We start from the raw sequence: 15531 nt of genomic DNA, 5'->3' as shown, positions 1-15531 counted from the left end.
AATGGTTAATCAACTTTTCGTTTTTTTTTTACAATGACAGGTTAGCTTGTGTAAAAATAGAGAACGCATTTGATCTGTTTTTATTTGTCAACATTCAAGTGCATTAGGAGGAACTAGCAAATGTGCCTTGTGAGCACCCCGAGATATACTTAGACTGACACACACTCTGGGGTTCAGTCAGATTCCAACAACCTTTGGACTTCGGGGCCCCTAAATTGGCCCTGACAGCAGCAAGCTCTTGTCATCTATGTACAGATTTGTAAATATAAAAATAATGATTCAATAGATATTACACACGCAAATGAACAGGAATTAGATTAATTTTTGTTTGGTTTATTCTCCACAGTCTAGAAAGGCTGCAGACAGACAAACGGATACGTTTTCCTGTGAGAGACATTTAGCTTCAGTTCACCAGTCTGACGTTATCAATAGGCTTCATCTTTTCCTTTCTTGCCATATGAGAACTTGTGAAAACAGCACAGGTCTTGTTTTAGGGGCTAAATTATATATATTTAGACATTCAAACCATCTGGCCAACATCAAAAGTAGGTTATTTAATCCTTTAAACTTGCTCAGGGTACATTAGAACAACAGTTTCATGAATTAGATTAAGGCCGAGTGGAATTCTAGGTTTTGCCATTCAGCATTGAAGTATCTGTGCCTTCATAATGACAAATGAATAGTTGTGCACATCGTAATATGTGTATGGCAGCAATGTTATAGCAGCTTTAATTTAAGCTCTTTAAAATTCTTATTCCTGTGTGATCTTCCTATTCTTCCTGTGTGGAGAATAAGTGCAGACAGCTCATGCCTCCTCTTTGATGATTACTTTCTCTGACTTTTAGTGAAGCTGATGGCAAACCAATGACTGGGGTGAAAAGGACACGAATAAAATAATTCTCAGAGGGCACTTTGTGAACCGAGTAGCAAGAGACTGGGGCAAGAATCCCTTTGGGTCTTATCTGTGCGTATATGAAACCCAACACCCTCTCAGTGCTCTACAAGTGGGTCTTTAAGATGAAATTTTAACAGCTCGGATGTGTGGCGCAGAATGTGTTTAACCTCTAGCAGAAAAATGGAAAACATGCTTTTGAAACTAAACTAAAGACATTAGCACTACAAAAGTGGTCAAAATTACAAATTTGGCCCCTAAAACAAATCCAGATGTTGTTATATCTACTGAAAGACTGACTATTCAATATTGCATAATGATTTAAATGAAAGTCCTATTACATCTGAACAAAAGTTGTTTCTTTTTCCTTTATATATTTTCCCCTGTGAACACAAGTGATCACGTCCCATCAAAACCTTTCAATGAATTTTCTTCTTCTAAATGAATACAAAGAGCACACGATAAAAATATGAATTTCCAACCTATATAACTTATCAGTAAGACATAAACATTTCATCAAGACTTCCTGCACTTTTTTGGGACCATTTTTAAAGAAATCTTTCTAAAAAAAACATGCCATCTGTGGAACATTTGAATCACCTAACATTCTACATGAATCCCAAAACTAATGCCGGAACATAATCTTCAGTTGGTCCCCCTCAAATCATTCTGGGAGAATTTCTTACAAAAACTAAACTCGGCATACGTTGCTGTTTGGTTGAAGAAAGAAAGAAAAAAAAACACACGTTACGATGGATAAAACAGAGACAGTTCTTTTAGTAAATTTTGCAAAAAAAGAAAACAGTCCTTGTTGCATCATCTGTGGCAGACTTCTTCACTGCACTCCTCAACAGGGATGCAGGATTTAAAACTCCACTCGTGCTCCGCTGCATCTGCTGTTTCAAGACAAGAGGGTGGAACTACACGGTAACAAGGGCTCCCCCTCAAGGATTCTTGGCATTTTCTTAACACCACTTACTGTCGCTTTGTCACAATATAATCCCTGGTCCATGAATCAGTCCCTGCAATTTAACTGACAGCTTTGAAAAAACAGGAGGGGCTCCAAGTATTAGTCAGCCTCCCATTGTGCTAGTTACACAAGATTGAGGGGTTTTACACAGTGGTCTTAATCCCCATCAGTTAAACCATTTGTTCGACAGCGTGGTTAAGATGCTCCGAACACCTGCTTCTTCAGTCATGAGTCTCCTAATTCAGCTGTCAAAATGTTAATATAAGCACTTGTCATTCACAGATTATTATTTTTCTTAAAGCAGTTTTTGCCTTTGTGTCATACAAATAAAAGAGCAAAAAAGTTTTAATGAAATCCCCAAATTGATATTTCTCTACTATTTTTTTTTTTTTTAATTGAACAAAAAACTCCTGCCGCACTCCTTCACCCCCCTAAAAAATGTGCTTAACTGGTCATCTCTGAGGCTGATGGACTGTTTGAATTTTGTTTTACCAGTATTATTATTATTATTATTATTATTATTTGGATTGCTTCTATATTTATATAATATGGTCTCAGGAGGAGGGCAGGATTTCATCCATTTAACTCAACACAAGGCTTTGTTCGTACTCCCATACATGCCAACATCAAAAGTAACACTCTACAACTGTTTAAGTATTTTGTTCGCACAGGCTCAGCTGATACTTTCCCCAATCTTCAAAATAAAGCCATTCAAAGATATAAATATGTCTGTGGTGCTGTATTCAATAATAAAAGGCTTTTGTCATTTTCCACCCACTCGTGACGTCAGGGTTCGTGCGCAGTAGGAGTGTTTGTTACTGGGCTTGGTTTCCCTCCTTACTCAAAAACATCCCACAAACACAGTTGTTTTTGGTTTGAAGCAGCAGTTGCTTCTGATTTGATCATGACATGCTGTGGCTTATCTCGCTGGTTGGAAATGTGACGGTACGGGTGTGTCGGCATCTCTGTGTGTGTTTGTGTTTGTGTGCAAGTGCATCTGAGATCGCTTAGCTTGATGTCAGGGTCGGTCTCTGGTGAAAGATTGGACTTGGCTGTATGTGCACTTTCTGCAATGTGACGTTTGAGAAGGAGAAAACGAGACCACCTTCCTCGCCAGCTGCTAGGTTGCTTCAGTTACCTGACACCTGACAGGGAGTGTGCAGGAGTGACGGGCATGGAGGGAAAGTGGTGGTCCTTTCACTCTGTGCTGACCAAAACTATAGAGACAGTATCAATTAGGGAAGGTTGTGTGTGTGTGTGTGTACTTTTGGACTGATACCGGAAGACAATGTTAATCTAACCCTGATTACTAGATACTGGCCCCTGTTGCTGAGGGACCTACCTGATATGCTCCCATAGTTTTTCTATGGCAGTCTCAGTCTCTACAGGATACAACTGTACATATCAATTTAAAATGAGCCCTTTACCGTTTACACTTCTGATGCATTACAGCTCAGTTAGTTTCAGTAGCAGCCACAATCATTCAGTTTGCAGATGACACTTGTCAAACTTATTACCAACAATAGCCAGTTGGTGTCCACACAGTCTTGACCTTAAGACCCAGGAGATAATAGACTTTAGGACTGGTTACAGGCACCATCTCATACTGACTATCAGTGTCTGGGTGGAGAGGGTCCACAGCAACATTTTCCTGGGGATGCATCTGACTGATAAGCTGACCCTCATGAACAATGCCATGGCTCTCATTAAGTGGGCCTTACAGCAAATTCCCTTCCTCTGCAGGCTGAACAAGGTGGACCTCCCCATCCCGGCCATGACCATGTTTTATAGAGGCACCATTGAGAGCCTGGCGTTTTACTCACATTGTGAACATCACTGCCACATCTGTAGGACATCTACATAGAGTGCTGCTTGTGCAGAGTAGACGGCATCGTAAAGGACTAAATCCATCTCTTTCATGTCATGTTCACACTCATGTAGTCAGGGAAAAGACACAGAAGCATCACAGCAAGAACTTATTGGATGCTAAACAGTCTTTTCCACTCAGCAATCAGACTGCAGAAACAGACTGTACTTTGGGTATTCTAACTATTTATTTTAATCTGTCTTTGCCCAAGTTTAACTTATTTGTACACACTTTTATTATTAGCTTATTTTCATAGAATTCATTTTTAAAAATTATTATCACTGTGCACTGAGTACTGATCGATAGATGTGTGAAATATAATGTAGCATTTGTGCGATGCAGGCTTTATCTGTCTAAAATGCAGATTAAAGCTTCGTTGTGTAATACTTAAAGGGACCTTTAGGCATACATATGCATGTAATTGTTATCATATTATTGTTATTATAACTATATAATTTGTGTAAAATTGTGGTTAGGTGGAAGATATTCTTTTCCGTTATGCGGTTTGTGCCACTAGAGTCACAGAATGCAGTGTATTATATATATTACGGTATGCACAGACATATTTGTGAAACTCATTTATGATACCTTTCTTGTGCACAAACAGCATTTCATGTAATGTACATTTTAACGTAAATGATGATCTTATCTTGACTGTGGCAGGCCAAAGACATGACATCTGGACCTCATTTACTTAAATATCAGTATCTAATGAAATTGCAGCCCCATTTTTCTCCATATATGATCACACATGAAATCATTTTTAGACTTTTAGATTAAAGTCTGTGAATATAAGTCTAATCCTGATTAAACCCAGAGCAGTTTGATGATTTAGTTTCTACCTCCTATGACACTTTGTCCCTACAGGTTAACTCTACATACATTCTTGCTATTGTTTGTACATCACAGTTATCCCGTGAATGTATATGCAACATACTACACTGACATAAAATCACACGGTACAGTAATACATGACGATATGTAAAATATATATATACATCTTCAAGCAGGACATTGGCTATTTTTCTGTTATCACTTCTTTATCAGAAAAAATATCCTCTTTATCTTGTATAAACATACAATCCTTTTTGCAGATCTAGCTTTATTTCATATTGACTGTGTATTTTTATGTATTTTGTGGGACATTTCTACTTATTTCTATAACTTATTTTAATAGGAAATTATAGCTGACAGGTCCTGTAACAGCCAGTAAGGTAAAAGTGTATGCTCTCCATACAGATATTTGTGTTCTGTCTGTTTCTGCTCTCCTCATCCTCTCCATCTCGTTTTTCATCTCAGCTACAGTACCCCATCACCAGGACAACCTCAGTAAACAGCAGGATTCTGAGTGCTGAATTGTCGTGACAACAAAGGATATGGCGGCAGGGCCTGGGTGGAACAGGAGGAGTACTACATCTGGGCTTCATTACCATTATTGGCCAGTGACAGATGACTTGTATTCTGGCCAGTGACACAACTTGAGGCCTGATGGAGGTGAAGTCTGACAGAAGGAAATTGCATCATGAAGGAAAACTGATGTTCACCTCGCGTTAGGGAGTCATTTCTGGACCTGAAGGAATTTTACAGAATTTAGTTTTATAAAAATGAATAGATAAATAAAAGGGATCGTCTAGATGGGATGATGACAGCCACTTTTGTAGTCGCTCAGTGGCAGCTGGAATAGGCTCCAGCTCCCCTGCGATGCTGAATTGGATTAAGCGGGTATAGAAAATGGATGGATGGATGGATGGATGGATGGATTTCATGGTTGTTATGATTTTGGCTTATGTGGGTTTTGGCCCAGATGTTTACATGGAAGGACTTGTGTTACACTTACTTGTACTTATTTTCTGCCCAACCATGCAAGAATCTTTTGTTACCCTTCTCTCTCTTTCTTCTCTTCTATTAATTTGATGATTAATTGCCACAGTGATTTTCCTAAATGGCACAAAATTAAATAGATGGTATTGAAGAAGAGTAGAGATATGAGCCTTGAGACAATAGTTGCTCCTTGAATTTATTTTGGTCATCAGGAAAGAGTTCACTTAGTAGTGAAACCTCTCAGAAATAGTCAAAAGAAGAGCATGAAAGGTTAAAGAAATCTGAGCTCAATTACAATAGGTCGCTTATGTCTTCTGCTCCGTATCATATGCGTCTGTGTGTGATTCACCTCCATGAAAGCCTAAATTTAGCTGAGATGTTATCACAGTCAGTGGAGCTTTCCTTACTCATCATCTACATCAGAACTCCATGGAACATTCTTTAGCCTGTAGAGTTTTCAAAGAACTGTACCAAAGGAAATACTAGTTTCTTCTATTCTACTGAGATCTGTGCAGTCAGTCCTCGTCTGACTGCACTCTGGTTTTAATAGCAACATAAATGGTCTTTTCAGTCTCCCTAAATTTTACACTCAAATAAATACTTAAATGGATATTGAAGCATCCTGTAAGGTAAGATTAGAACTGACTGACTGTCTTTACAGTCAGACGTAACTACCATGCAACAGCATCAGAGTCTGTTGTGATGTGCCTGCAGGAAGAAATGGTCAGCAAATTTCAAATGGTACCGCTCATGAATATAAGAGGAATCATCATTTTGGTTTTGCAGAAATACAACAATTAATCACAAATGCAAGCCTATCATTCATTAAGTCATACATAAGCTGTTTTATTATTTAATTAAGTTTTAATAAGGATTAATAGAGATTTTAAGTTTAAATGTGACCATATAAAGTGCAAGATCAAGGTATTTACACCCATGAGTAAAGGCACAACAATATTTCTGCAGCAGACATCAGATCACGGATGCAACAACAAAAATGGGTCTTAGAAGAGGGTAATTAAAGAGACAAAAATAAAGTAGCTGTGGCTCAGCTGGTGCAGTGGTTATCTGTCTACCAGAAGGGTGGTGGTTTGATGTACATTTGCACAAAAAAAGAACTGAATGAAAAGTGCTTTGTAGAACTTAGACAAGGTTTTAAAAATGGTGGCACATAAGATCTAAGCATCGCTGAAAGAGCACCTGTAAAGTAAGTTGAACTTTTGTTCTGACCTTCTGTGTCATGCACTGCCACTAAGCAAGTTTTAATCTGTGATGGTGCTTCCACTCCAAATTTTGTCACACATAGCCGCTTATCTGTTTTCATGGTGATTTATGCTGGTTTTGAAAAGGCATTTTTCAGCTGCTACTGAAGTACCTTATAATGTTCTGACATTTATTGTGAGATTAAGCTGGAGGTCACTGGGTCACTGCTGATTATTTTTGCTTTAATCAGTGGCAGCTGAAAAGAACAAAAGGCAGGCTGTAGACTGAATAGGAAGCTAAATATTTTTAGATGCATTGTGATGGGCAGGGTGCTCTTTGACCATCTTGAATTGAACCCTACTACTGTCAGCTTCCAACGTTGGTATCAGAAGGAGCAATAGTCTAACTTAGAACAGGCTGAGTGAAAGGAGCAATTCTTATTGAGAGCTTATGAAACAATCAGTTTACCCATAAAGATTAATCATTTAATCTGAATATCTTGTTTAAAGCCAATAAAATGTGCTTTTGACTGTTAAAAAAAAAATATGCTGATCATAGCAAGGATTCCCATGTCCCTCACACACCTCTGATTCTGTATTTTCATGTCAAATTACTTCCATCCCCAGTTCCTTCCTGTAATCTGGCCACATATAAACCTTAAAGAAATGACAGCTCCAACAAGTAACTCTTGTTCAGAGGTACTCTGATGCTATGAAAAAAGATAATATTTTGGAGAGTAGAACTTATAATAAGGACTTTTTTTTGTAACCTGGAAAAGTAGCACGTATTGATAACTTAACTGAAGCTTGACGTCTTCTGTTTGTACAGCTCTCAGAACAGCCAGTGCTTTGCAGTATAGTTTAGCTGAAAACAATCTGCTTACACATAAATCCATTGGGCATATTTGGACCCCTGTGTTGACATTTTGTGGCCTCAGGATTTTAACTTTAATTTGATACCATTCTCTCATTTTTTCCATGTTAATCCCTGACCCACATGTAAGTGCAGACGATAATGGAATATGACAGAAACATGAAAAAGATTTTTGTAACTTATGTTTCAAGACATTGCAAGACAAAAAAAGACTCTTTGAGTAAATCAAGTAACAGAGCGTTTCTCTGCTCTCTTTCCAAGACAAAGAAGTTGAGTACCATAACTTCAACTTCAAAGCTTTGTCTGTCAGCTGATTGGCTAACACAGCTAATAAACAAACTCCAAACTTATTCAGTCTGTTGTTGGTGCTGACACAACACTTTCATCCTATTTCTGTATTCCTCTACTGGCACACATAGATATGCTATAATGAAGAGTTTATGTTGGATGCTCATCGAGTCCTGTTGTAGGATCCACAACAGATACTTCCTGCCACTGTGCCTTTATTTAATGCATTTGTTCTGCCTGGAAAAGTTCCCTGTTAAAGGAAAACAATAGTCTTCACGAAACAGTGGGGTACATAGCATGCTTGCATTGCAGAATCACAGATGAGGCCATTTTTGGTGTCCAGTGTGTCCTGTTCTGCCAGACATCTGCCACACACATCGATTTCCTCTGCTGGTGGCTCAGAAGGGTGCTTAAACTTGAACAGACTGTATGAAATGGGTGTATTTTTCTGTTTGCTGCATGTTGCCGGATATATAGTTTACCATAGATTTCCTGGAATTTTCTTTCCTAAATATATAGATAGCTAAATAAATGAGGAAAAAATGTCATTAATTGTCTGAAAAACTGTAAAAGTCTGTAATGCTTCCTAAAATCAACCTGTAACCACAGGTTATAGGAGCATCACTACATGTGCAAACAATGCTTTTTTACATCACAGGTAGATTAGGAGCTGGTCTTGCCCCAATAGGTTTCTGTTCAGTGTGATGTGGATATCACTCTAACATGGAGAATGGTCCAAAGGAGACGAGGCATTCATACACATGTGGCACCAGATTTTACCTTGAGGAGCTGCATGTGACATGTGGGAGATTGTGGGGACTCCACCATCTCTGCAGGTAATTTGAGAATTCCCAGGCAGAATGTGCAGTGATGATGACTTGAGCTATGCAGCCAAATGTATGAAAACATCCATCAGTGACAGAAACGGGTCATCAAACTTCAAGATGCAAACGATAATGTCTGGAGAAATATATTACCAGAAAGACATGTTTCCTGAACATATAATCAGACTTATTCAAGAAAGAGCAAGAGAGTTTAGAGATTGTAATACTTCCTGCATGCTCTCTCCAGGTGCAACTCTTCACATTAACCATATGACATATTCTTAATAATGAGAAGACGTCAGACATTCCAGGCAATTATTTCTGTTTTGTCCAACTTCAAACCCACCTGATGGGGAAACTGAATAATTTATTGTCTCCTCTGATTCACCCTGCAACCAGCTGAAACTGTTGGTATGTAGGATAAGAAATATCAGTTTAAGAACATATGTTCAAATTTACTTGTTAATTTTGATCTATCTTCAGAAGGTATATTCATTTTTTTTAGTACTGAATGAGTATGATGGTCCTCAGCTTTGTAGAATGTGAGCAGGAGATCAAAGCTGCATCTGTCAGTCTGCTGACTAATGCTGCTAAAAAGCAAACGCTTTGAGTCCCTTCTGTTATTAGAAAACTTTCATCACTTCATCTGCTGGGGCACACAGAGGAATATACTGCTGTTTATCAAATCATATCATTATCACAGCAAACCATTCTGTACTTAAAAGTGGACTTCAAAGTTGTAGTAGAAATATTTTTGTCTGTCTTTAGTCTTTCTGTCTTTTGTTTCCTCAAGTCTTTGTTAACAACATCTGTTCTTTCTTCCTTGTTTAATCTTTCTCTTTCCTTACAGTTTCCTTCCTCCTTTCTCTTTTTAGACTGTCTCTCTCTTTCTATTTAATGGATTTATCTCCTTAACCCCATTTACCACTTGGCTTTACTTATTTCTCCCCCTCTCAGTCCTCCTCCTTCTATCAGTCCCTCCATCTCTCCCCCCTGTTCTCTTTGACATGTCTCAGGGTTTCCTGTCCTTTGTGAACCCTCCTCTCTGTCACATCTTGTTTTCCTCATTCTATCCTGTTTAAAGTCAGTTCCCGCCCCCTTTTACGGTGGAGTCACGCCATTGGAGGAAACGGGTGAACAGTGGCTGCTGAGTGACAGGCTATTCTGGGTTGACTGTGGAGGTAAACATAGCGAGGTAATGGAGGTAAACGTCCGGTCAGTTGACTGGGTGGTACACAAACAAAAGGCTGGGCAGTGACACAGTGAGAACTGTGTGGTTGGCAAGACAAAACACCCATGTTTTACGAAGCTTATCAATAATCCCTCATATCAAAGTCTGGTGTTCACATAGTTTACTTTGTTCTGCTGAAAAATGGCATTTTGATCTCGAATATCAATTTAAACAACGTGACATAATCACATCTTACTAAAGTCCTCTGAAATTTAATCTTACAATCTTACAACCAGTGGGAAAACCTCTGTGAAGTTACGGCATATATTTGAACATATATCCTATTTCAAGCATCATTAAATCGACAACGTTTAACAGGAAAATATCACACTTGTCACTAATGTCAAAATTAAGCTCAACTCAACCCTGACTGAAAGTGATTAATGAAATAAGATAATAATAATATCAATAATAGGATTAGTTAAAATATAACTTAAGCAACCAAAGTTTAATTTATCAGTAGGCCTTTAAATCCAACCCATGGACAAAACTGTGTCATCAGACAAATTAGTATTTCTATGCCCCACCAATCTTCCACCGGCAAACCATATAAGCTTGAATGCCTGTCAGACTTATTCATTTTCTGGTGATATGTTTTTGTGTGTGGAGAGCTGTGGCCGACATCTTACATTTGATCAATATTCCAGAGCTGCAGTTACCAGGGGTGTCCAGAAGTGTGAGGTGATAAGTGCTTAGAGATGTACAAGACAGGGAAACAAGACTAATCAATCTATTTGGCTAACAAATGTAGACACAATGGTGTTTTACTAAAGAGGACCTTCATGTGGGGCTTTAAGGGTCAGATTATCTTTAGATTTGCACTCCAATCTAGTAAATCTGAGACAAGTTCAAACAGATATCTGTGTACCCATGTTCCTCTTTTTCAAGCTTTCCCTGCATCTGTTATCCCAGTTGGCGATGATGGTCTCAATCTACAGGCTCAGACAGATGAAAAACTGCTACTTTTGAAAGAGAAATACGGGCCCTGTGTGTGTGTGTTTTGCTGTGTGTGTGGCACCACATTTATGGTATTACTCTCTGAAATAAGCATTTTGTCCTTACGCGCTTGCCAAACAAAAACACGCTACTCAGGGAGTTATCTCACTCTTTATGTGGGACATATCAGTGTTATGGCTGGATGCTCTCAGAGAGCAGGAGAGTTACTGGAGATGAGGAAGATTCCACTGCAGGTAGAAGCGGATAACATGAGCCATGCTTCAATAGGTGTTCTCAGTTCAGATGATAGTACAAAAAAAAAAAGATGATGTTGAGTCCAACTTAAACACTGATTTATGCAAAAGTTTAAAAGTAGTAAAGTAAATTGAATAAATGCAGCATGTAAAGGAAGCAAACTCCTATGTTTTATGAACATGGAAAAAAGCCATATATGCATTTACATGATATGCATTAAATCGTTTTAATTTCATTCTGTGGTTTCCACTATTCAGTAATAGAAAAAACATTAATGGATATTAACTGTCACTAACAAAACAAAAGTGATAAAATCAAGCATATCCATCTAAAACCTTTAAAAATGGATCTGACATGAATATCCTGTCACTGTCTGGAGGCGTTAGGCCAAGTGGGGCACGCATACGCACACAGGAAGTGTGTGAGGCCCTGTCTGTCTGGTAGAGTGCAAGATGACTCTCTGGTAGGAATTGGACCTCGCAGTAATTTATTCACATTTCTGGCCAATATAAACCAACTGCTGAAATTACAATGTGTGATAGTAGACAACAGTGCATGCACACGTAACCGCACACCAACAGTCCAACTGTGGTTCATTAAAGATTTCAACTCAACATTTGTGGGAATCAGTTAAAGAATAGCTCTACAGCTTTATATGAACATTCTACATTGAGTGCCCACAAATGATGTGAATCTCAAACCCCAAACTCCTCGCCTCACATACAAACTGATTGTAGGCAAAGGAGAGCATAAATACATGCAAACTGTGACAGAAACAAGAATGGTTACAATTTACTTCAAGCTGCAAGTATTAGCAGCTTGAAGTAAATGCATATTTTGCAAGAAAAATGGCTTAATGGCTTTACAAGTCATTCTGCTGCAGGCAAAATTCCCTCCAATGTTAGCGTGCGTGTGGGTTTCTTTGGTCATGTAGCAGTTACAACATCAACGGTGTCCGCTGGGTATTTGGTTTTTTAAGGCATAAACCAACCAAATCCAACCAGAGACTATAAAGTCCTGGTACTGCATGAAAAAACTACAACTCCTCATCCATCTTAACCACTGAGTTGGCAAACAGCTGCACCAAAAAAAATAAAGAAGGACAAAATGAAGAAGCAAAAAAGCTGGCTGTGCAACACATTGTCCAGCCTGGTTCTTCTTCGTGGACTGGTAAAAGAACCGGCTAATTATTTAGCGAGATCAAGTCGTCTGGCTCACTGAAACCTGCCTTCCAGAATCACATGTGATCTGCTCATCTTTATGCAAAAAGACCTGCATTTTTCTCGAAAATCCAGGGCTCTTTTTTAGCCTGAACATATGATATTATTCCATGAAGAGTAAGGCATGGACGGGTTTATTTGTTGATCACCATAGCTCTTAAACACAAACCCACAGTTCAGTGGACAGCACTGAAAATCAGCAAAACTGATACTTACTGATTACCAGCAGGTCAATTAGTGTATTAACACTTATCTTCCTCTGTAGAAACAACAGTGGATGAACTATTCATTTGTGTATTTTCTTTCTTAAAAACTCTATTTAGCAACAAAAGGTGATGCCACACCTCTTTCATTTCACTGTTTTGTTTGTACTGAGGTGAAACCTCGCCTTTATATGGGGGAACGAAAGCACCAAGTAAAAATTATGGCTGCTGCCGTCGTCACTTCTAAAAACTTACTTAACGCTACTTGGAGGAGGAGGGGATGCAGGGGGGACAAGGGGAGAGGGAGAGGGAGAGCAGAGAAGTAAGGGGAGACCTCAGGACCTTGTCGAAGTGTTTATGTAGTGGTGGTAGGATATCCTGCTACATGATGAAATCATTACCAAACTGTGTGTGTGCTCGTGTATGTGTGTGTGTTGAGTGATCGTGCCAAAGGTTAAAACTCTTTCTGAAATCAAACAGAAATCAGTGAGCTGGGCTGGCTGCTGTCTGTGCCATGATCTGTGACAAGCCATTGGTGTTCAGAATGACTGAGAAGCAAACATAATTACCTCATATGAACACATTAGCTAGTTTGGTTTTTTCCCAGTGAATTTTTGTGTCTACAGACAGAACTCTCTGTATCCCGTTGCTGCACAGTCACCATGACGTCCTGCAAACATCTCAGAGAGTGAAACAATATTTGATCTTTTTTTTAAATGAATTTTTCTTTTGCTCCACATGAATGCCCTTTTCTGGAAACCATAAAAGCTGGTCGCTCTACAATGCAGGTTTGAATAATTAGTTTGTAATGCAGGACTCGCCTCGGCTGATGTTGTGCTTTTGTTGCACAAATTACACATTTGTAACCAATAAGCTACGTACAACTCTTTGCACAGTATATGATATTTCCATCATAATGTCACCAAATGCAGCATGAACTCACCCTGGCAGTCCAAGCTTTGTGTGGTTCTGTGGTTAATGCTTACATAAGTTATTTCAGCAGTTGATCAAGCTTCATAAAATAAGGTGGGAAACAGTAATTATAGTATGGGGTAAAAAGAAAAAAAATCAATGTACAGATTAGATTGTTTGCTGGGATACTTTAACCTAAAGTCCTAAAGTTTTTAAATACCTTTTAGAATTTGTCAATATTTCTTTTGTGAATTGGGAATGATCCTATTCATCTATTTTACCTCCTTTTCTCTGCACTTAGTTTCTCTTAAAAATGAATCAATTCTAGGAAGCCAAGCAAAATGTAAATAATTAAAGCTGTGTGCTAAGGGGAAAAAAACATGTGAAATGAGTTGAAAGATAAAATAAGTATTTCAAGGGCATCATTTATAGTGTGTATATAAAGTGTGCCGTCAATAGGTGACAAATATCCCATAGTGTAGATTTTGGTGAGTTGGACAAATTGATGTGGAAGTTACACAGCTGTTCAAGTCCACAAGAGAATTTAATAAAATGTACCTCTCCGCAAAATAAGGACCCTTATCCACACTTTCAGGCCTCTGAACGCAACTCTGCGGTAAATTGGGAGAACTATTTCATTCATTCCCCACGTACAGCATTATTTGGTGAGGTTGTTGAACAACTTAACTTCCCAAAGCATAAATTCAAGGCCATTTCATTTGCATCTCTGGTAGCTGGATGGCTTGTTCTGTCATAATAATTCTACTGAGATGTACCTTTTTTGCTGAGCATGTCTGTCTTAGTAACAGGGTGTAATTAAAGAGAAACCTTTTGAAATGAATACCATGAGTCCTTTGTGGTGTTTTACCTTGACAAAACTGAAATAAGTAAGTGTTGAGATTCTGTGTTAAACAATGGAAGCAGTGACATATAGATCCTGTCTCTAGTAGATCATTAGTCCTGGATACATTATATTGAGCAACTCCATCAACTACTACTGACAAATGGAGGATGTTGGCATGTCTCAGCACTTTCTGCTAAACGAGCCAGCAGGAAAACCTCCAAATCCTTCATGTGCTCCTTTAATCTCCACCGTGAAACCATTTCCAGTGTAATATTAATGTGCAAACAGTCAGATGTAAAACACAGGAAATGGCATTAGTTCCTGGGGCGACTCAAAACTAATACATCTTACACACACACAGTCTGTGGTCTTTGCAATCCAGCACAGATCACCTTTCACTACAGCCGCCTTTGAGCAAGCACATGTGTATTTGTGAGCTTGAATGTGTGCTTACTTCATCATGTATTTACGCTTGAAGGCATGCGTCTGCTGGTTTGCGTAGTGTAACAGATCCATGTGTGAAATTAGACTTAATAATTGCAACGGTGCCCAGGTTCTGTGGCTGCAAAGCGAACCCAAATCATCAGCTCTCCACCACCATGCTTGACAGATGGTATGAGGTGTTTGTGCTGATATGCTGCGTTTGGTTTTCATCAACGTGCTGCTGTGCATTATGACCAGACATCTCCGCTTTGGTCTCGTCAGTCCAAAGGACATTGTTCCAGAAGCCTTGTGGTTTGTTCATATGCAACTTTACTAACCTCAGCCCTGCTGCCATATTTTATCCGGATTTCTCCTGCAGCCTTTCCAAGCAAGCTATATTTATTCAGTATTTTTCTGATTTTGCTGACATGAACTTAAACATTTGACATGCTAACCGAGGCTTGTAGAGTCTGAGATGTATGTACAGACTTTGAAATGCTCTCTGAACACTTTGAGGTGAACTTGCTGGCTTGTAGAGTCTGAGATGTATGTACAGACTTTGAAATGCTCTCTGAGCACTTTGAGGTGAACTTGCTGGGGCATCGACTGCTGGGAAGATTGGTAACAGTCTTGAATGTTTCCTCCTGTGAAAACATATTTCTCACTGTAAAATGATGGACTCCAAATAGTTTTAAAAAATGGCCTTAGTGTCCCTCCCAGATTGATGAGCAGCAACTATTTTTTTTCTTTATGATCATTGCTGATACCT

Source organism: Leuresthes tenuis, unplaced genomic scaffold, assembly GCF_036924035.1.
Source record: "Leuresthes tenuis unplaced genomic scaffold, fLeuTen1.0.hap1 SCAF_14, whole genome shotgun sequence".
Taxonomy (NCBI): domain Eukaryota; kingdom Metazoa; phylum Chordata; class Actinopteri; order Atheriniformes; family Atherinopsidae; genus Leuresthes; species Leuresthes tenuis.
This window is presented reverse-complemented; position numbering follows the sequence as displayed.